This window comes from Callospermophilus lateralis, chromosome 6 (assembly GCF_048772815.1).
Source record: "Callospermophilus lateralis isolate mCalLat2 chromosome 6, mCalLat2.hap1, whole genome shotgun sequence".
Classification (NCBI taxonomy): Eukaryota; Metazoa; Chordata; class Mammalia; order Rodentia; family Sciuridae; genus Callospermophilus; species Callospermophilus lateralis.
The window spans coordinates 46,485,826-46,509,653 of record NC_135310.1 but is presented as its reverse complement, the minus strand read 5'-3'; positions in this window follow the sequence as shown (position 1 = coordinate 46,509,653).

Below are 23,828 nucleotides of genomic sequence, written 5' to 3'. Positions count from 1 at the left end.
GTTAGAGGTGATGTTTTCAGGGGCATCAAAACAGTGAGTCAAGAAGGTAGAGATTCCCTAAGGAGGAGAATCTCCAGAGAAAAACAGGAGTGAGGATAAAGAGAGATAATCAAGGAAGATAAAGAAAGGCAAAACAGTGGTCAAAGGTGAGATGATAAGTCACATACACTGTAACACACAGAAAAAGGGCAAGTGCCAGCAGGAAGGCTCAGAATTGACAGCCCCTTCTATCCCAGCAGGGCACCAATCACTCTGAGAATCAGTGGTAGATCCAGAGTTTTGGCATCTAGCCCCAAAGCCCTTCTGGCCCAACCAGCTGGAGTTCAGGATTTCTCTGCAGCTCCATATAACTGCTAGCACAAGCCTCCCTCTTGTTTGTAGCTACATAGTTTGGAGCACCAATTTATCCTGGCACCTGTGTGGACTCCAGTGAGTTTGAACTTCCCTGTTATTTCCAACTTTTGCACTTGGTGTTCCCACCTTCTCTGTTCCAGCAATCTGACTTCCTGACCCTGAATCCAATCACTGACCATTCTCACTGAAGGTTGGGCTTTAGCCCTCTCCCCATGTGGGAAAGAGCTTCTGGGAAGACACTTCAAGGTCCCATCTGCACTGTAGAAAAAAAAAAAAAAAAAAAAACAGTGATTGGCACAATCAGGGAAGAAAGCCAAGGAGAAAAAAAGAGGCTGGAGAAAGCATCAAGTGTGTTTCTGCAGTTTTAAGAGCAGGAACTTGAAGATCTAAAAAAATGAGAAGGGGACAGTAAACAAAAAAGTCAGTAAAAAACCAAAGTGTTGCTACAAGAAGAACCATCTTGAATGATTAAAAGCACCTTTCTGACCCACAATGCCTAAAATGGGAAAGAAAAGTGTTCCTGTTTCCCCTGAGATTAGGGAGGAGCCAGGAGAGAGAAAAAGACAAAGAAACATGTGCATTTTAAAACTAAGTTGCAGAGCAGCAAGGGCTGTATTCAAAGTATAAAGTGCACCACTGTTACCAGGTGACAGTGGCATGCTAATAAGAAGTGGTCTTTGGCTGGGGGCTGGGGCTGTAGCTCAGTGGTAGAGCATTTGCCTAGCATGTGCAAGGCCCTGGATTCGATCCTCAGCACCACATATAAAATAAATAAATAAATAAATAAATAGATAAAGATATCGTGTTCAACTACAACTAATATATATATATATATATATATATATATATATATATATATATATATATATATATATTTTTTTTTTTTTTTTTTTTTTTTTTTTTTTAAAGAAGTGGTTTGTTTCTCTCTTACCCCACAGGGAACTTTTCTCTCAGTGAGAATGTTAACAGTGGTCCACTTTATACTTTGAATACAGCCCTTGCTGCTCTGCCACTACAACTTATTTTTAAAATGGACTTGTTTCTTTGTCTTCCTCTTTTCCTGCTCCTCCCTAATCTCTCTGCCTCCCTAATCTAGGGAAACCAGATTACCTTTTTCCCCATTTTAGGTAGATTTATCTGTCCCTGAGTACACATGCACCACAGGAAGGAAGTAATCTAGACTTTGGGGATGGTACCAGAAGATCTCAGAAATCACTATCTCCCAAATCACAAGTGAATTACAACTCCAGTAGAGAGCATGTGGAATGAAGCTTTTGAATCACCTCTTTAAAAGCCCCCTGTTCCTACTGATGGGCAGAATCACAGTCTTTGGGACAGGAGTTCCCTGTGTTTCTCCTTTACTAGCAAAGCAATAAACCTTCTTTTTCCTTTTTCTAAAAACTTTGTCCTCATTATTGGATTGGCATTAGGGACAAGGACTGAGCTTTTGGCAAAAAGAACACTGGAATCTTTCAGAGGAAACAATTGGAAACTGATGGCTTAGGTGACAAGTGACAAAAGAGGGCATTTCCTTACAGCAGCTTCTGATAAGGGCATGGTCACTGTCCTCTTATTCCGTCAAAGGAAAGCTCTTGATGCCCTTCTGAGTTCTGAGCTTTCAGCATGGGGTCAGTCTTTGGATGTCCTTGGTAAACAGAGAGAAAGGAAAGGAAGCTGAGCTCCCAGCTCTGCAGGACCCTGTTCCTGTGCTCTCTTTTCAATCTAGAATGGGCAGTCAACAGACTTGTTCACTTCCTCCTCTTGGTCTTTAAATCTTAGTCTGAAACAAAAGCTACTTGGGCTGTGCTGGTTCCCTTCTAAAGGTGCCTTAAAATGTTCTGAGCAGCAGCTAAGATATTTTAATCACACCCTCTGTTTAAAGGAATCCCCCAATCTATATATAAAACAAATTAGCATTGATTATTTGCATTACCAAACAAGTTGCTTATATTAAAAAGTATTACCATAGCATATTTTCAAAACTTACAGAACACAAATTTTCCTTAGTTATTTATTGACCAGTTCCTTGACCAATAATAATGATAATTTTCAAATGATTATCACTATTCTTTTCTCCTAATAGTCACACAAGCATTCAATCTAAGATAAAAATGAAATATATATATATATATTCATATACATATATATATTCTAAGATAATATATATGTATGATATAAGATAAAAATGAAATATTTTTTATATTCCCTCTAAATTTTGGCATCACATTTTGCTTTGGAGAGAAGATTGAATCATAACTAAATTTGCAAGAACTTCGAAAAGCGTTAAAAAGGCGGCGGAGGGGAGGTCCTAAATTATAGAGTTCAGATCATTGGAACTGCTTTTGCTGAGAGAAAAAAAAAAATTCTTAAGAGATGGAGCTCTCAAGTATCCCATAAAACTTTTGTAAATGTATTATCACATGTTCTCTGTTCTTTCATCTGGACCCTGCACACCTATTGGTTGGTTGTTCCTATAGGTGTCAGAAAGCATGGAAGCACCTAACAGTATGTATTAGATACTTTCATCCTTTTCAGCAAATGAACCTTGATTATCTAATTCGTGTCATGTGCCATTCAAGAGACTTGCAGGAGGGGCAAAAACCCCTGCAGAGGTCTATCAGACCCCAGAGCCTTCCTAGAAGTAAAGGGTTAGTGGGAGTGATAAACTGCCATTAAACTGCTCTTGCTGTGCATCAATTCAATTTCCCTTCTGTTTAAAGTGGCCTTGGGGACTGAGAGCAGCTAATAGACTATGTGTTTAATGGAAAGAACAAGAGCTTGAGGGTACAGGAGCACCAGGAGGAGCCTCAGCTCCATCACTTTATAGCTTCAACCTTCGACCAATTAACTATTCTAAACTAGATTTCTTATCTATGCAAGACAGGTAAAAAACTTATACTTCATAGGGGGTTTGCATGAATTAAATCAGTGTGATTTAGTCCAGCGAGGGCCCTGGGGACAGACTTCACGGACTCAAATTCCAGTTCAACCACTTATTTGTTGTGTGATGCTGAGCCAGCTGCTCCGCGTCTTTAAGCCTGGGTTTCCATGATATAGATGATATTTCTATATATGATTCTTACCTTATTGGGTAGTTGTGATGAATAAATGAGATTTTCTATAGAAATAACTTAGCATAGTACTTGGCACATAGTAAATGTTCAAATGAATGCTGGCTGTTACTATAGAAAGCACAGCACACAATAAATGTTATTACTTGTTCTCTTAACTAGGTTGCAGATTAACATGAGGCAGTTGTGCTAGAAGTGCCCAGAGGCAGACTCTTCTTTTTACAAAGAATTTCTTTCTCTTTACTTTTTTTTTCTCCCTTTCAAGATTGTTCTGGTACACATTAGCAAAATGCCTTGGGGGAGAAGAGCTTGGAAAGATTTTAAGTATGTGTATTTCCTTCACAACCAAATCCTTGTGCTTTTAGAATAAGCAGGTCCTGGAAGGAGGCCAGTTAGAGTAAGTGCCTAAGACTTACAAATAAAGCAGAAAAGGAGAGATTTTTGTGAGCTCAAATTAAAGATATATCATTATCTTAGTTAATACCTTTGTTAGCAATGTTTTTCTATATATGCTTTTTAAAAAGTACCAATTATGGTTAGCTTAAAGACTGAATTTTATTGAAGAGGTAATTGTGTAGGTGTTTCAAATTGTAGAACATCCCTTTGGTAATATCTTAGTACATTTTCTTTGTGTCAATCAAAATTCACTGAAAATTTTCAAGAGAAAAGATGAGGCTTTATTTTAAAAAGAAAAAGAAAGTTTATAAACTGAGGAGTCACAGCCTTCAGTACAAAATGAAAGAGGATTTTGAGGGAACAAACAGAGGCTAATTTAGAGGAACTTCCTGCCCAAGTTCTCACTCAGGTATCTTATGGAAATGAGGGATGAAGTCACACCCATTCGTAACAGAGGTTCACTTGATGCTTTTGACTATATCCCTTGTACCTTTGAAACTTACATGTTTTTGTTGCTGAAAGCTCAGTCCTTGTCCCTGATGCCAATTCAATAACAAGGTCATGGTTTTGAGAAAAAGGAAAAAGATTTATTGCTTTGCTAGCAAAGGAGAAACAAAGGAGACTCCTGTCCGGAGGCTGTGATTTTGCCCATCAGCAGGCAGAGGGGGCTTTTATAGAGGTGATTCAGAGAAAATGGGATTAGGGAGGAGAGATGAGAAAGGAGAAGATCAGGGAAAAGTTTAGGCAAAAGAAGATCAAGGAAGTGTCTCTTCAGTCCTTGGCCCATTTGTTGATTGGGTTATTATTATTTTTTTTTCCAGTGCTTAGCTTTTTGAGTTCTTTATGTACCCTAGAGATTAGTGCTCTATCTGATGTGTGAGGGGAAAGATTTGCTCCCAGGATGTAGGCTTCCTGTTTACCTCACAGATTGTTTCTTTTGCTGAAAAACAAACTTTTTAATTTGAGTCCATTCCATTTATTAATTCTTGATTTTAATTCTTGCACTATAGGAGTCTTATTAAGGAAGTTGGGGCCTAATCCCACATGATGAAAATTAGGGCCTACTTTTTCTTCTATTAGATGCAGAGTCTCTGGTTTAGTTCCTAGGTCCTTGATCCATATTGAGTTAAGTTTTGTGCATGGTGAGAGATATGGGTTTAATTTCATTTTGTTGCATATAGATTTCCAGTTTTTCCAGCACCATTTGTTGAAAATGCTATCTTTTTTCCAGTGCATGTTTTTAGCACCTTTGTCTAATATAAGATAACTGTAATTTTGTGGGGTTAGTTTCTGTGTCCTCTATTCTCTAACATTGGTCTACCAGTCTACTTTGGTGTCAATATCATGCTGTTTTTGTTACTATTGCTCTGTAGTATAGTTTAAGGTCTAGTATAGTGATGCCACCTGCTTCACTCTTCCTGCTAAGGATTGCTTTAGCTATTCTGGGTCTCTTATTTTTTCCAGATGGATTTCAGGACTGGTTTTTCTATTTCTATGAGGAATGTCATTGGGGTTTTGATCAGAATTGCATTAAATCTGTATAGTGCTTTTGGTAGTATGGTCATTTTGATAATATTAATTTTTGCCTATCCAAGAGCAAGGTAGATCTTTCCATCTTACAATCAATAAACAAATATATGAAAAAATGCTCATCATCTCTAGCAATCAGAGAAATGAAAATCAAAACTACTCTAAGATATCATCTCACTCCAGTCAGAATTGCAAATATTACAAAAACAAACAACAATAAGTGTTGGCGAGGATGTGGGGAAAGATACACTCATACATTATTGGTGGGACTGCAAATTGGTGCAGCCAATATGGAAAGCAGTATGGAGATTCCTTGTCTGGGAATGGAACCACCATCTGACCCAACAATCCCTCTCCTTGGTCTATATGCAAAGGACTTAAAAACAACATACTACAAGGACACAGCCACATCAATGTATATAGCAGCACAATTCACAATAGCTAAACTGTGGAGCCAACCTAGATGCCCTTCAGTGGATGAATGGATAAAAAAAATTTGTGGCATATATACACAATGAAACTTTACTCAGCAATAAAAGAGAATAAAATCATGGCATTTGCAGGTAAATGGATGGTGTTAGAGAAGATAATGCTAAGTGAAGTTAACCAATCCCAAAAAACAAATGCCAAATGTTTTCTCTGATATAAGGAGATTGATTTATAGTGGGGTAGGGAGGAATAGACAAACTCTAGATAGGGCAGAGGGGTGGGAGGGGAAGGGAAAGGTCATGGATTTGGAAATGATGGTCGAATGTGACGGGCATCATTATCCAAAGTACATGTATGAAGACACGAATTGGGTATCATCCTACTTTATATATAAAAAGAGATATGAAAAATTGTGGTCTATATGTGTAATAAGAATTGTAATGCAAAAAAACCACACAGGTACATGTATAAAGACATGAATTGGCGTGAACATACTTTATGCAAAAGATATGAAAATTGTGCTCTGTATGTGTAACAAGAACTGTAATACATTCTGCTGTCCTGTATTTAAAAGAATAAAATCAATTAAAAAAAAAAAAAGAAGATCAGGGAGGGAAGTTCATGAAGGAGGAGGTTAGGGAAGAGAAGGTCAGGGAGGAGACAGGGAGAAGTTTGGGAAGAAAGAAACATGTAAGTTTCAAAGCAACAAGCGATATAGTCAAAGCATCAAAATGAACCCCTGTTACATTTTTTTCTTTTTCCCAATCTTCTTCTCCCTGACATTCTCCTCCCTTATCTTCTCCTCTTTGATCTTCTTTTCTCTAAACTTTTTTCTTATCTTTTCCTCTCTGATCTTCTTTTCCCTAAACTTCTCTTCCCCATCTTCTCCTTCCTCATCTCTCCTCCCTAATCTCATTTTCTCTGAATCACCTCTTTAAAAGACCTGCTGATTGACAGAGTCACACAGCATTTGGGGTAAGAGTCCTCTGTGTTTTTCTTTTGCTAGCAAATCAATAAACCTTCTTTCTCCTTTTTCTCAAACCCATGTCCTTGTTATTAGATTGACATGGGGGACAAGGACTGAGCTTTTGGCAACACATTCATGATTGTGTTGCTGAAATTCATGACATACATTTACATATGACTAGGTCATAGTTCATTGCTCAGGTCCAGGTGGCAAAGTGAACCTTTCCAAAAATTGTTCACATTGGCAGTTCAGAGGAGCATTCAAGGGCTGCAAGGTGTGGTTTGTGTTTCTTCTAGGAACAGAGTATGCCTGTGGGGTTCCCAGCCAGCAAAAGTCTGCCAAGACTCCATTCTGAATTTAGGCCCTATTAGCCAGCTGGGACCTTTCTTGTAAATTCAGCTTTTCTTAAAGCTTACAGTTACTATAATAGAGTATCTGGGACTTATCTAGAATAGTGATGTATTTTGGCTTATAGTTTTGGAGGGTAGGAAGTCCAAAAATTAAGCTGGGGTCTCCTGCTGCTTCTACTCATGGCAGAAAGAGGGAAGTGTTAAGCAGTAGCTAACAATGAGCAGTGAAATGCAAGGTAAGGTCACAAAGTGTTCTTTAAATTACTTTAGGGTCCTTGTCAAGTAGCTGAGAAAGCAGGTAGTGGTAGTTAATTTGTAGAAAATTTTAAATGGAAGCAAAGGAGATAATGGGAAAACACGTCAGGAGAAAAGGATTAATGACAGTGTCCACTGAGGTTGATGTGAAGTTAGAAATTATAGTGATAAGTGTCTCCATTTGTCTGGGAAGGAAGATTTCTTCATAGCACAGGTGCACTAAGGTAACTTCTGACCATCTATTAGCCCCAGTGCCACATTAACATGGGATTGACTTGTAGATGAAGCCCCCCTAAATAGGATGGCCACCATGACAGTTCCAGAAAGAACCAACTAAGGTAAAAAAACTCCACCACCTGTCATGAAGAAGGAGTTGAAAACCTGACTGGCAAAGAGAACAGAAGGTGGTCCCCCGTTTTTCTGGTAAACATCAAGCAGTACTAAATTGGGGAACAGCATTGTCTCCTTGGTCGTTCTCTGCTCAGAGACGGCTCTCTCTCTCTCTCTCTCTCTCTCTCTCTCTCTCTCTCTCTCTCGACTGCTCTCTGCTTAAGCCTTACTTTGCTTTTACTTTACTTTCACCTATAATAAAGTTCTCTTGCATCACTCTTGGTGTCTGACTTTAAATTTTCTTTTGTCGCAACACAAGATTTTTGGAGATTCAGCTCCCTGCTTTCCTGTGACAGGAAGGAAGCCTTCCCTGTGAGGAAGGGAGAAAGGGGGCTGAAGCAAGACGGCTAACAGTTCTTACAACAGAAAGACATTATCCATTCATGAGGACTCTGGTTCCATGACTCAAACACCTCTCACAAGGCCCCACCTCCCAACACTGCCACATTGAAAAGTTTAGGTTCCAAAAATGAACTCTGGGGAAACACACTCAAACCATGGTAGATAATAGTTAAATTTTTGACTTTAGAATGGTGTTTGGAGTTCGGATAATGACTACTATAAATTTTTTGGTTGGTCGTGTTAGGGAATAGACAGAAGAGGATGATAGAAACATGAGATTAAAAGAATAATTCCATACAACGGGCCCATTTTGCTTAGCCCCACATGCTTTCTTTACCAAAAAAGCAATTTGCCTGCAGCCCTGCCTGGCCTAAGTGGACAGGAATGTCACATCCCTCAGCCATCAACCTGTTATCTGCAAAGAAATGCAGGTAGGGATAAGAGGAACCTAAGTTACTTTGAAGGGAGAGATTTTTGTGACCCTTTTCACGTACCAGATTCTGGAAGATAAGGATAGTTCCTCCTAACCATAAAATCTGTTAAGAATGTATGGTTAAGAATCCAGTTAGAACCCGTCATCATGGGCCAAGATGAAGTCTGATGTTGAAGTGGCACCCCCTTTCTCCACAGAAAAGCCCTCTTCACCATGGCTGATTTTAGGACTGTCAGCAAAAGAGTCCATTGTAGATAAACTTCCTATTTTCATGTCACCCTGTTTACTTGGCCACTGGCCAAGAAGATACCAGCACTCCAGGTGCTGGACACCCCCTTACTAGTTTTTCACAAGCGTATCCAGTATAGTACTTTGAAGAAATGTGCAAACAAGGCCTCTGGCCTTGAACTGGGCTTCACAGAGATGTCTACATTTTTAAGATAAGTTACAAATGGGCCCATGGTAACAGCTGGCAGGGGGAGGAAAGAAAGGGGAGATGAAGCTCTCCCCTTCTCAGGTGTTGTCCTTGAAGAGTTAACTTGCTGAGAACAGCGAAAGAAAAAAGCTGCTTTTATGTGAACTTCTGCAGACTGTGAACTTCTGAGCCCCTCCCCTTACACATTGGGTATAAAACTCTGAAACTCCCTGAATTCGGGGTTCAGGGGATTGATTGATTACAGCAAAAGCTGTGCCCTCTGAACCTGGCTGCAGCCAAATAAAACTGTTTCCTGCTATCTTCGGTGCCTTGCCTCGTTTGTCCGTACAACAATGTCACCCTGCTATAAGTCGAAAGTCAAGAGGTGGATCTGGGCGGGACTCTTTGGAAACTTCTCTGGGATCCCCAATAAAATTGGAATGTAGGAGAGGCACATTGTCCCTGTCCTCTATGAGAGGACCCACTGTTTTCCTTTAGAGTATCCCCTTTCCCTTTTCCTGTCCCTTCAATAAACACACTCCGGTTATTCTGAGTGACATGTCTGAAATCTTTCTGACTTGGTTGCAAGAATTGGGGTTTGAAGGCGTCTTCAGTTTCTTGGAAAGCCCCAGCCCTGTAACAAGAGTGCGGCCTTGCCCCTGCCCTGACTCTAGCAGGCCCCTTACCCTCCTGAGCTCCTTCTGAGTTCTTAGGGGATTTCAAAAGCTCCTCACTTTGTCTAATCCTGCTCCCTCCTCATGTGGGAACTTCATCATGCTCAGCAGACTCATGTGGGATTAGGTATCATTTTTACTTGGCATGTGCAGGAGTGTTTGAAATTACCAGTCAGCTCTGAAGTTTCACTATTAGGAAAAGGTAGAGTTATGATTTTCGCTAATTGTCAGCTTAACATTTTTCAGATAACAATTTTTCTTTTTGTATATGACTTTCTCATCCCAAGACAGACAAAATGAACGTGCTTATAAAAATGATATTTTTGTAGTTACCAGGGGCTGCGGGGTATGAGGAGTTACTGTTTTAACAGAGTTTCTCTCTGAGATGATGAAAGCATCCTAGAAATGAATAATGACAGTGGTTATACAGCACTGTGAATGCACTTAGTGTCCATGAACGGCACACTAAAATATGGCAAAAATTGTAAATTTTAAGTTATATATATTTTAGCACCATAAAAATAAAGTGATACTTTGACATGAAAGGTTCATACAGACATGATACTTTCAAGTAAGAGAGTTTTCAGGGAGCCCCAGTTTTAATTGTCTGCCATTTGGAGCTAGAAACCTATAGTAAAAATACTGCCTTCCAGAAGTTATAGGGACCTTATTGAGGTGACATGAATGCTGTGCTTCCTCATTAGCCTGTAAATTTTTTGCATAGAATTAGATGCTTGCAAAGTACTCAAAGGTTTGTTACTTTTGGAAGCTTTCAAAGTCATTGACCCTTTTCAATTCATTAATCCAATTTATAGCCCAACTGTTGGTGCATCTCATCATATGTTGTAAACGCCACAAATAGAGGAAGCAAGTGTCTTTCAAGCAAGCAGTGTCTAGAAGATGACTGGTTGGGATGTAACACTTAATAACTTTTTCTTTTAAAGTAATAGAAGTAGTTGTCATTTAGCAACTTTTTACTTAGATTTTCAGGAATGATGGTTACTGAAAGGAGAGGTGAAGGGTAGTTATAAAAGTAAATCTTCCCACTCCTCACCTCTCCGTTCTACTTAATTTGAGATTAGCTGGCATCATTCAATTCTAGATTTGGTGAGACATTTTTGTTTTAAAAGTAACTAATCCTCATGGAAACACCTAAACATGTTTTTAAAGTTCTGATATTTGCGTGATATTGGTAAAAATTATTTCCTGGGATGGATGATTTTCTATTTTTCTGAGGTGAGGTAGTTAGGGAAGAGAAGGCCTTCTGTGTCTTAGCTTTATTTCAAGAAAAACTGTGCCTGTGAAATGCAGATTATCTTTTTTCCCTCCAAGTATCTTTCTCTATTCATTGTTCTGTTGTTGAGTCTTTACCTCTTTCTCACATCAGGCACTACAGTAATCATACTTTGAATTTGTCTAGCATTCTCTTCTTTCCATTTGATCTTGAAACAACCATGTGTGATAGAAAATGGTTAAGGCAAACATTGTTATTGCCATTTTAAAGATTTTTTAGAAAATGAGATGCTGACAATTCACAATAGCTAAATTGTGGAACCAACCTAGATGCGCTTCAGTAGATGAATGGATACAGAAAATGTGGTATATATACACAATGGAACATTACTCCACATTAAAAGCGAATAAAATCATGGCATTTGCAGGTAAAGGAATGGAGTTGGAGAATATTATGCTAAGTGAAGTAAGTCAACCCCAGAAAACCAAATGCTGAATGTTTTCTTTGATATGAGGATGCTGATCCATAATAGGGAGGTGGAGGGAGCACGGGAGGAATAGAGGAACTTTAGACAGGGCAAAGGGGAGTGAGGGGCATCAGGGTAGGAAAGATGGTGGAATGAGATGAACATTGTTATCCTAAGTACATGTATGTAGACATAAATGGTGTGACTCTGTACTTTGTGTACAACCAGAAACATGAAAAATTGTGCTCTATATGTGTGATATGAATTGAAATGCATTCTGCTGTCATGTATAACAAATTAGAATAAATAAATAATAAATAAATACATATATTCAACCTGGAAAAAAAAAAGAAAGAAATGAGATGCTGAAAGTTTACGTTTACCTAGGTAGCTAGGTACAGGAAAACTTGGTCCTGAAACCCACATCTCCTGACTCTTGTCTAAGTACTAGTTCTATAGCTACAACCAGGATTCCAGGAATCAGGTAGTCCATAAAGGGAACAGGGTCACAGCATAACCAGACATATGGACCCTGTGACTTAGACAAGTGCTCAGCACAATTATTATGTTCTCCCTGGAAACACTTCCACAAACTGCCATCCTGGCTCTTGAGTGGCCCCCATCCACCCAGAAAGGAGGTGAAGGAAGCATTCAGTTGGAGGAAGTCAAGAGATACATCTGCCCTCTGGACCCTGGAGACTACAATGCTGAGCTCCTCTTAAAGTCAGATTGAGCACTAAATTCAGCCATTTTTAGGTCCATATAGCTGGAAAGATAACACGTCAAAATTATTTCTCCATATGTGATAAAATGTAATTAGACTCCTATTATCTCTGACCCTGCAAAAACTCAACTCAAAGTAGATCAAGGACCTAGGCATTAGATCAGACACCCTGCGCCTACTAGAGAAAAAGTAGGTCCAAATTTTCTTCATGTTGGCTTAGGAACTGAATACCTCAACAAGAAGTAAAATCAATAATGAAAAATTGGGATTGTATCAAACTAGAAAGCTTCCTCACAACAAAGGGAACAATCAAGAACATGAAGAGAGAGTCTACAAAATGGGAGAACATCTTTGCCACCTGCACTTCAAATAGAACATTAATCTCCAGGATATATAAAGAACTCAAAAAACTTAATACCAAAAAAACAAAACCCAAATAATTCAATAAATAAATGGGCAAAGAAATGGAATAGACACTTCACAGAAGATATACAAATGGTCAACAAATTATATGAAAAAAAATGTTCAACATCACTAGCTATTAGAGAAACGCAAATTAAAACTATATTAAGATTTCATCTCACTCCAATCAGAATGGCAATTATCAAAAATACAAGTAACAATAACTGTTGGTGAGGATGTGAGGAAAAAGGTACACTCATACATTGCTGGTGGCACTGCAAATTGGTACAACCACTCTGGAAAGCAGTATGGAGATTCCTCAGAATGCTTGGAATGAAACCATCATTTGACCCAGTTATCCCACTCCTAAGCATGTACCCAGAAAACATAAAATCAGCATGTTGTAGTGACACAGCCACATCAATGTTTATAGCAGCTCAATTCACAATATCCAAGCTATGGAACCAACCTAGATGCCCTTCAACAGATGAATGGATAAAGAAAATGTCATACATATACACAATGGAATATTACTCAGCCATAAAGAAGAATGAAATTATGACATTTGTGAATAAATGGAAGGAACTGCAGACTATCCTAAGTGAAAAAAGCCAATCCCCCAAAAAACAAAGGCTGAATATTCTCTCTGATAGGTGGATACTGACTCACAATTGGTGTGTGTGTGTGGGGGGGGCTCACAGATTGGACAGGGGGGAGTGGGGGAAGGGAGAGAGGATGGGAATGGGAAAGACTGAAAGAATGAATGAATTGTATATTACTTTCCTATGTTCATATATGAATACACGACCAGTGTAACTCCACATCATAAACACAAGAATAGGAATATATATTACATTAAAATGTGTGCTACTGTCATATATAACTGAAAAGAACAAATAAAAAAAATAAAAATAAAAGATGATCTTGATTACTTAAAAAATAAATAAAATTAATTCTCAAAAAATAAATTCAGTTGTCATACTAAATGTGTTAGTCATTTTTCTGTTGTTGTAACAAATACCTGACATAAATGAACTTAGAAATAGGAAAGGTTTATTTTGGCTTACAGTTTTGATGTTTTCCTTTCATGGTCACTTGGCCCTGTTGCTCTGTGGTCTGTGGCAAGGCAACAAACACATCATGGTGGAGAGTACATGGTAGGGTGTCTGTGAAGCAAAGAAGAAAAAGATGAGACTGGCATCCTACAATCCCTTTTGAGGGCATACCTGCAGTGACCTAAAATCTCCCACTAGACCCTACCTCCTAAAGCTTTCACCACCTTCCAATAGTGACAAGCGGGGGACCAGGTCTTTAACGCATGGTCCTTTGAATATATTCTAGACCTGAATTGTAGCACTGAATTATTACCCAGGTAATTCTAGCTAAGCATGTACTGGATTTGGGTAAGTTAATTTAAAAACATGTCTCCATTTCCCTTTTCCCTCAAAGACTGATTTAGTAATGTTCAATTTCTAAAGATTAGTAAAATCACCTTACTATTTTTACTAATTTATGTTCATCATGCTGGAATGTCATAACTTAAGATCTCTTCACTAGCTTCTTAAATCAAGTCTGTATTTTTCTTTTTTTCTTAAATTTAAAAAAGAGAAACTGGTCTGAGAAGCCTGAAAAGTAACTTTTAATGTATACCAGAAACAATTTCTAACTTTTATTCTCTATTTGCTATTACCTGGAGAGGAAAAGCCTTATGAGAAAATCTCCAGTTATAAGTCAGATGACAAGTCACATTAAGATGCTCAAGTGACAACTAAAGGCCAATTCAGAATCAGATCTATTTTTGAGGCACCCTCTGGTGGCTGAAAAGAGTCACAAAATCAGTACAAGATTGTAAGTTTCACTCATTAGGACCCAGAAGACTGTGATTTTGTGGCTTTTTCTATGGTCATCACTAAATTTTCCATACAACATTGAAAATGTATACAGACCAGGGAAGCAAGAAGGAGTGGAAGGAATTTGTAACCATATGACTTGGATTTAAGTCAGAGCTCTGTCATTTGGTAACTATGTGAACCTGTGTCTGCTGGGTCAGTTTCCACAATTAAGGCAGGATCTGGAGTTTCTCACTGGAGACAAGAAGCAATGTCAAAACTGCTAAATACTAAATGAAATATGATCCCATTTATCTGATATGTCCAGAAAAGGCAACTCTATAGAATCGGAAAGTAGATTAGTGGTTAACTGGGGCTGGGAAAGGGAATGAGGATTAACTATAATAGGCTTGGGGGATCTTACTGGGGTGATAGAAATATCTAAAACTGGATCATAATGATTGTTGTACAAGTCAGCAATTTTCTAAAGATCATTATATTGTACATTGAAAATGGGTGGATTTTATGGTATATAAATTATAACTCGATAAAATCATTTAAAAAATTCCTGGAGGGAAAAACTGAATGGATAACCTCTAGAGAAATTCTAGGTCCAGAGCCAGAGGACCTATACCTTATAATTGAATGGGAGGAAAGGGACTATGGGCTAGGGAAGTGGGTGAGCAGAAACAGTATCTAACACTTGTGCTGTTGGAACTTTATTGTCCACTTTATGCAGTCCTTAGTGTGTGCCCAGGTGGGCCAACTGGGGCCAGAACACCATGACCTGGTATAGCCTCCTGTTGCAGGTAGGCCCAGGACTTCCATGAACTCAAAATGGGAAGTTCTGATGATTCAGGGCATTTCTGATGGGGCTAAATTACTAAAGCAACCGACTTGATGTAGTTGCCTCAAAATGACCATTTTGAAATGTGAGAACCATGTTTTCTTCATTACTTTTCTCAGTAACAAGTAATTTAGTGTGGTTTTGAAATTAGGCTACATTCAAGAGTGGGCTGGGAAAAGAATGTCTATTTTTTACATTACTTACTAGATTGTGTAAACTTGAGAAGGAGGATTTCTAAAAGTACCAGAAGAAAACTCAAGTGAATACCTCTACAGAGTTAGGATAAGGAGAAACTTATTAGGAATAATACCTAACCAGAAACTACGAAAGAGATAATAAATGGATTTTTAAGTGGGGGGGCCAAAGGGAACGAGGAAGAGGAGGAGAAGAAGGAGAATAAGAAGAAAAAATTAAGACAAAAACAATGTGTTAGGATATAATACTATATTTTGCAATATCAGACAGAGATTTAATGTTCTCAGTGTAACAGACATTTCCAAATCAGAGAAAAATGGATAAAGGATAGATAATTCACAGATGGAAAAATAAATTAAGAAATATAATCTGTTGGGCTGGGGATGTGGCTCAAGTGGTAGCTCGCTCACCTGGCATGCATGCGGCCCGGGGTTCGATCCTCAGCACCACATACAAACAAAGATGTTGTGTCCGCCGAAAACTAAAAAAAAAATAAATATTAAAAAATTCTCTCTCTCTCTCTCTCAAAAAAAAAAAAAAAGAAAGAAAGAAATATAATCTGACAATATGTAAAATAACATTTAACCTAGTTACTAATTAATAACTGTATTAAGAAAACAATGAGATCTTTTTCACCTATGAGATTAATAAAGATTAAGAGTATAGATTCAAATTATTCCCAGAGCTTGAGTAAACTAGTACAGCTTTCTGGGAGGCATTTAGGCACTATGCCTCAAACCATAAATATGTGTACCTTTTGACCCAGCAATTTCGTTTTGGAGAATTATTTTGCGGTAATAATGACACATGTGTGAAAAGATACATTGGGATGTTCATGATTAAGTTATTTGTGAAAGCAAATAAGAGAAAGTTTTTCTAATGCCCATCAACAGGTATTTGATTACATCAGTATTGTACATCTATCCAATAGAACATCTTCAGCAATTAAAAATGATTATGATCTATATTTGGGATCATGGGAGAAGTATTTAAATCATGTTGCTAAGTTAAAAATACCCATGTAGGGCTGGGGATGTAGCTCAGTGGTGGAACTTGCATGAATGTTTGAGGCCCTGGTTTCAATCCCCAGCACTGCAAACAAAACAAAAAAAGACACACAATAACCAAAAAATAGGATCATAAGAGCACAGATGATATGATCACACTTTTGTTTAAAACTAAATTGCATGTGTATGAGCATGTGGGTGTGAGGGAGAAACATGAAGATGTACTACCAGGTATCCTTTAATGAAGGACTTGTTGCCCTAGGTGTCCCTTTAGGGATCATCTCAGCTGCAAAGCCGCCTCCTCCAAAGTCCCATCTCCCTGAAGAAGTGGGGAGGTCACATACTGATTGAGGCAGGAATGGAAGGCCAGGCCATTGCAGCCCAACACAGCACAGTTCTCCTGGGCCGTTTCCACCACAGAGCTCCCAGAGGGAACAGCCATGGCTGTTGTCAGGCCTGGGATTCAACCTGATTTCTATCTTTACCCAATTCTGCTTTCTTTCCTTGCTTTCCACAGGTGTTGACCCCAAGGACAATTCTTAGAAGATATCATGCAATCAGATAGTATCTTCCATCCAGATTCCTTAGTTTAGAGCCTTGAACTATTTAGCAAAAACCATATGAGGCCTATGCTGAAGGAACTATCTTTTAGTTCCCCTTTGACTGTTCTGTGTTTTTTTCTAGACTTAGGCTGCATCTTGTGGTCATGTTCTGGGACATAGGGAAATCTTAAAGCTAAAAGTCACTGCTGCTGAAAACAAATTGTTGGGTTTTTTCTCCCTAACACAGACTTAGAAAATACTGAATTCATCAATTGTGGTGAAAACTATGTATTACAAATGAAGATGTACTACCCACTTTCATTTGTAAATAGAAAGCCAAAGGCTTTATTGGCACATAACTGTGCAGCTAAAGACTGCATTTCCCTTGGGGCTGGGGATGTGGCTCAAGTGGTAGCGTGCTCGACTGGCATGCGTGCGGCCCGGGTTCGATCCTCAGCACCACATACAAAGATGTTGTGTCCGCCGGAAAAAAAACTAAAAAATTAAAAAAATATATTAAAAAAAAAAGACTGCATTTCCCAGCCTCCCTTGCAGCTAGATGAGATTAAACAAGTAATATCTGGCAGTAGACTCAAAGTTCCAGGCTGTCTTCTTAAGAAAGCAACTTTTCTTGCCTCCATCCCCTGCCTTCCTGGTAAATGGGAAGCAGAACCAGCAGGTATGATTGTGAAAGTTCCGTGCAACACTTTAGGGACTGAATAGGCAACAAGATGCAAGCAGCTTGGAGGACTGTCCCAAGGAAACTACCACAGCATCCCTGAGTACTTACACTGGCAGGGTGAGGGCAGGGACAACTAGGGTCACATCAAGAAATGTATAGGACAATAATTATTATCACATCTGTATTCATAGCTTTCCCTTCCAGAGAAAAGTACCATGTTTTGTACTTCATGTTTTGTGTCAAGTCACCTCCATTGTGATTGAAGCTCACAGCCATCTTTCCTATCAGATTAATCATCAGTGTGAGGAGCACCATTGAGATGGCAGGTTTGTGTCAGAGAGGTTGAAAAGGGGAACTGGGAGGGGATACCCAGGAAGCTATAGCATGAGAGTGGGAACCTGGAAGAAGGGGACTAGAAATTATAACCCATAGTTTTTTTTTGGGGGGGGGGGATGTCACCCAAGAGATACAAGTTAAGACTAGAATTAGTTTGCTTTTGATTGCGGTTTTGTGTTCTTTGAATGACACCACAGTAAAGACTGGGGCCATAGACAATGGGATTTTTATTCTTTCACACAGGTAATGACTAATTTCACTGGCTTTTAACCCACCTCTTCATGAAAGAATTTGGTGTCTTTCTCAATTCACAAACTATTTTAAGTTTTCCCAGATGTTGCTTCTCTTGTAGAAATGAATTCTGACTCTCAGTGGGATGCCCACTGCTTATGAAGACCCAGGAAGGCAGCCTTGACCCTCCTTAACTGCCACTGGTATCCTGGGGAAAGTTGCCGTCTCTGCCCAGAGTATGGTCTTCATATGCTCCAAAAATCTTCTGTTAAGGGTGGTTCTTTATGCCATGAATTGTCCATCCCTGACCTGGCAGTGACTCTACCTTCTGAGTTTGTTCTTTTTCTCCACAGAACCTAGATATGAGTCTATTGCAGTGGATTGGCCAATTTATTTTAGTAAAGGGATAGATAGTAACTATTTGAGGGCTGGGGATGTAGCTCAAGTGGTAGTGTGCTCGCCTGGCCTGCGTGCGGTCCAGGTTGGATCCTCAGCACCACATACAAACAAAGATGTTGTGTCCGCCGAAAACTAAAAAAAAATAATAAATATTTAAAAATTTCTCTCTCTCTCTCTCTCTCTCTCTCTCTCTCTCTCTCTCTCCCTCTCTTAAAAAAAAAAAAAAAAAAAAAAAAAAGATGGTAACTATTTGAAGCCTTACAGGTTATACACTGTCTGTCACATGTTGTTCTTGCTTTTTTATTCTTTACAATCTTTAAAAAGTGTAAAAATTCTTGTTAAGTTGCACACAGTACAAAATTAGTCTCTGCTTGATTTGGCCTCCAAGCCACAGTTGGCAGACCTCTGTTCTCTAGGAATTCCCAAGAAACTCGTATCCATACTCAAAGACTTGAGTCTCATCTTAAATTTCATCTCACATGTGTATACAAAAATTAAAGATTTTCTTTCTCTCTTCTTCAGCTGAAAAATCACCAATGCATTTTTTCCTTTTTTTTATTAGTTGTTCAAAACATTACATAGCTCTTGACATATCATATTTCATACATTTGATTCAAGTGGGTTATGAACTCCCATTTTTCCCCCATATACAGATTGCAGAATCACATCGGTTACACATCCACATTTTTACATACTAGTGTCTGTTGTATTCAATGCATTTGAAACTCTTATGGTCCTGCCCCTCAGTTTAAATGGCAGGTCCAAATCATTCTCAGGCTCCAACTGGGACCTGGTGTTAGCCTAGTTAAAGCTAATCTTCAGCAGGATGAACTGAACATGAGAGCCTTATCAGCTTTTCAGCTTCAGACAGCCTTGGAGTTGAAACGCCTGAGCTGTGGCAGGTGGGCAAACCACAAGTAGCCAAGCGTTGCCTTGAACTTCAGGAGTCTGAGTGCATCTTTGGACGGTTGACAAACCGACTTTTGTTATTCATTTGTCTGATGGATGCACAGTAGGAAGTCATAGCTGAAGGCTGGCTGTTTCTGAGCTTTATCAAGCGTTATTACTTTATTTAAATGATCCGGAAACCTGCAGTCAGTTCATGGAATTTTGAATACTCAGGAAATTGAGCTGATTATGAACAAGATTACTGAATTGCAAAAATGCACTTTGTTCTTGTCTTTTGACGAACATAATTTTGCTTCAGTTATTTAAGATGTAGCTCCTCATGGTTGGTAAGGAAACAATCTGCTGTGAATGTGCAAGTCGTGACATTTGCAAAAGTGGGACCCTCGGGCAGCAGCCATATGGTTCATTTCTGCTGCTGAGTGAGCTCCCTGCTAGACTGTGTGTGAAAAGGTATGGGAAGTATTAGAATTCTGTTTTGGCAATAGAGAATTAGGGAATATTTACTGAATACATTTTCTGTGCATCCATATTTTAGTAGAATTCCAGAGGATACAAAGCCATATAATCAGTAATTTATTCAGTAAATATTCTGTGTGAGACCCTGTGCTGAATATTGATACTAATTTTTTTTTTTTTTTTAAGATACTGTGGAAGAAACCCAGGGCTTCATATATGCTAGGCAAGTGCTCTGCCACTGAGCTACATTCCTTGCCCCTAATATTAAGTATTTAAGCATAGTGAATATATTTGCTCAATGAAAAATATCTTGATACATCCTAAAGAAAGAATAGAACATTTAAAATAACTGTTCTAATGTGTGGTCAGCTTATGTAGCAGACATAAAGCCTGTGGCTATTTACAGCACCCGGAATTGTAAAATCTATGCAAAAATGTGAAGTAACACACACACACACTCACACACACACACTCAGTACTTTATGGGAAAAGAAAAGGAAGCTGGATCTGCCTAATTAAAGGATGTCTTTTCTAACATTTTAGTTATTTGAAAGCTAATTTAAGCTCAGAGAAAAAAAATGTAAGTCATCTATTAAGTGATCATTGGGGCTGCTCCCAGGCAACTATAGATCTCAAATGTAATGATTTAAATGTCAGTATGTTCAGTCTCCTTTCCTGTGGTGATACAGAGAGCTCCATTGTCTATTCTCTCGGACAGCTCATGCTGGCAGATTCCACATGCAACCACAGAGAGCAATTCTCCTTCTCTGGAAGTGGGCGTAGTGGGAGGGGCACTCTGCTCCTGGGGTTAGTTCAGCTCATACAGCTCTAGCCTGCTGCAAGGAGAGGGTCTGGCCGGGGGAGGCACAGGGCAGCACTGACTGGCCAAGAGGTCTAAAGCTCAAGGACTGACCCTCAGTAACACACTGACCCACCTGCTGACTTCTGCAGTGAGTGGAGCAACACTAAACCCCAAGCAACACTAAGGGTTTCATTGGGCCAGCCAGGCCCCCACCTCCGTGTTGCTGAAAATCTATTCTTGAAGATTTCCTCACACAGGACACCTAGAGATGAACAGAAGAAACTGAGTCTGGGCAAATGAAAAGACTGTTTAGGATGGAAGAAAGAGCCGTCGTGTAGTAGTAGTTGTGTGTATGTGTGTGTGTGTGTGTGTATTTGTGTGTGTTGGTGTGTGTGTGTGTAGTGTGGAAATTGTAGGGGGGTGGTGATGGAACATTGTCAACTCTTCTTGAAAACTTGAGAAAAATCCAATTAGATTTCTACCTCACAGGATGTAATAACAAAAGAAGTAAGTAAGTAAGTAAGTAAATAAATAAATAAAATCAGATGAATTATTTGTATATAAAAATATAAAAGAAGACTGGACAGATTTGAGGAAATATTTAGGTGAATCAACAAAACTCTGTGACTGAATTAGATGTGGAAAGCAAGGGAGAAGGAAGAGTTAGGGTCAAGAACTAGAAGTCCGGCTTCGGCAGTCATGGGGCCCCTGTGCCTTTTTTCAGATTTGGAGATGGGTGGGTCACCCTGAATCACCCTCTACTTGCTGCTCCCTGCTGCTCTGTCACCAAATCTCTCAAACAAGGCAGTCCCTGAATTCCATCCTACAATAATCACTTCATTTTGCCTTTAGTTAATGAATCTATTTTTTTTTATTTCTTCTAATTAGTTATACATGACAGTAGAATGCATTTTGGTTCATTGTACACAAATGGAGCACAGCTTTTCATTTCTCTGGCTGACACAATGTAGAGTTGCACCATAAATGCAGTCATACATGTACCTAGGGTAATGATGTCCATCTCATCCCACCATCTTTCCTATCCCCATATCCCCTTCCCTTCCCTTTGCCTCATAAAAGTTCCTCCATTCTTCCCATTATCCCCTCACCCCTTTATGGATCAGCATCCACTTATCAGGGAGAACATTTGGACTTTGGTTTTGGGGGATTGGTTAACTTCATTTAGCATTATATTCTCCAACTCCATCCATGTACCTGCAAATGCCATGATTTTATTTTCTTTTAAAGCTGAGTAATATTCCATTGTGTATATATACCAGTTTCTTTATCCATTTATCTATTGAATGCCATGTAGGTTGCTTTCACAGTTTAGCTATTGTGAGTTAAGCTGCTGTAAACATTGATGTTGTGACTGTGTCACTAGAGTATGCCGATTTTAAGTCCTTTGGGTCAACTGTGGAGTGGGGAAAGCTGCATCAAACGGTGGTTCCATTCCAAGTTTTCTGAGGACTCTTCATACTGTTTTCCATAGTGGTTGCACCAATTTGCAATGCCATCAGCAATCTATGAGTGTACCTTTTCCCTACACCCTCGCCAACACTTACGGTTGATAATTGCCATTCTGACTGGAGTGAGATGAAATCTTGGTGTAACTTTGATTTGCATTTCTCTAATTACTAGTTAAGGGGGTTTTTTAATATATATTTGTTGATCAATTTTATATATCTTCTTCTGTGAAGTGTCCCATTTATAGATTGGGTTATTTATTCTTTTGGTGTTGAGTTTTCTGAGTTCTTTATAAATCCTGGAAATTAATGCCCTATCTGATGTGCGTGTAGTAAAGATGTTCTTCCACTCTGTGGAATCTCTCTTCACATTATTGACTGTTTCCTTTGTTGAGAAGAAGCTTTTTAGTTTGAATCCATAATTCTTGATTTTATTTCTTGTGCTTTAGGTGTCTTGTTAAGGAAGTTAGGACCTAATCCGACATGATGAAATTTGGGCCTACTTTTCATCTATTAGGCGCAAGGTCGTCTCTAGTCTAATTCCTAGGTCCTTTATCCACTTTGAGTTGAGTTTTGTGCAAGGTAAATGATAGGTTTAATTTCATTTCGTTGCATATGGATTTCCAGTTTTCCCAGCACCATTCATTGAGGCTATCTTTTCGGAAATGTATTTTTTTGATGCCTTTGTCAAGTCTGAGATAACTGTATATATGTGGGTGTGACTCTGTGTCTTCTATTCTGTACCATTGGTCTACATGTCTATTTTGGTGCCAATATCATGCCAATAAAATGAATCTATTTTTGATCTAAAACTTGGGACATACATATTCCTCTTCAGTCTGACACTGAGACAGAGCTGTGTCTGCAAATGAGAGTGTAAGGTCTTTGAGACTGATCTGCTTTTAAGACTCCAAAAGCGTGTTTCAATGGGGGATCAGGAATGCAAATGTAAATTCTTTGATAGTTTGTATTCTAGCTTCTCAAGTCAGTAGGAGAATCATGGTTGATTTTATAAGTGCATATAGGTAAGGTTGATCTAAATGAACCTTGGGATTCTGTAATCTCAATGTGACCCCTGAAAGAATTGTGTTTCTGTAAACTATACTCCATATATGTATAATATGTCAAAATGAGGCAGTGGTAGTGCACTTGTCTTGCATGTGGGAGATCCTTGGTTCAATACCCAGTATCACAAAAACAAACAAACAAAAAATGTCAAAATACACTCTACTGTCATGTGTACCAAAAAAGAACAAGTAAAAAATAAACAAAGAATTCTGTTTTTATTTTTTATTTTATTTATTTATTTAAAATGAGAGAGAGAGAGAGAGAGAGAGAGAGAGAGAGAGAGAGAGAGAATTTTTTAATATTTATCTTTTTTTAGTTTTCGACGGACACAACATCTTTGTTTGTATGTGATGCTGAGGATCGAACCTGGGCAGCACGCATGCCAGGCGAGCACGATACTGCTTGAGCCACATCCCCAGCCCCCAAAGAATTCTGTTTTTAAAACCATTCTAATCTCATAAAACTCCAAGAAAGTAAAAAAGGAACAGAATTTCTGATTTCTTTCCTTTTTATTAATTAAGTAAAAGAAGCCCTAATCCATTTGTTTATCAATGGACTTAGTTCCATTTTCAGGCCAATTGGAAACTTAATGAAGAAAATATGACTAGGGAGAGGCCCTTCAGCAGT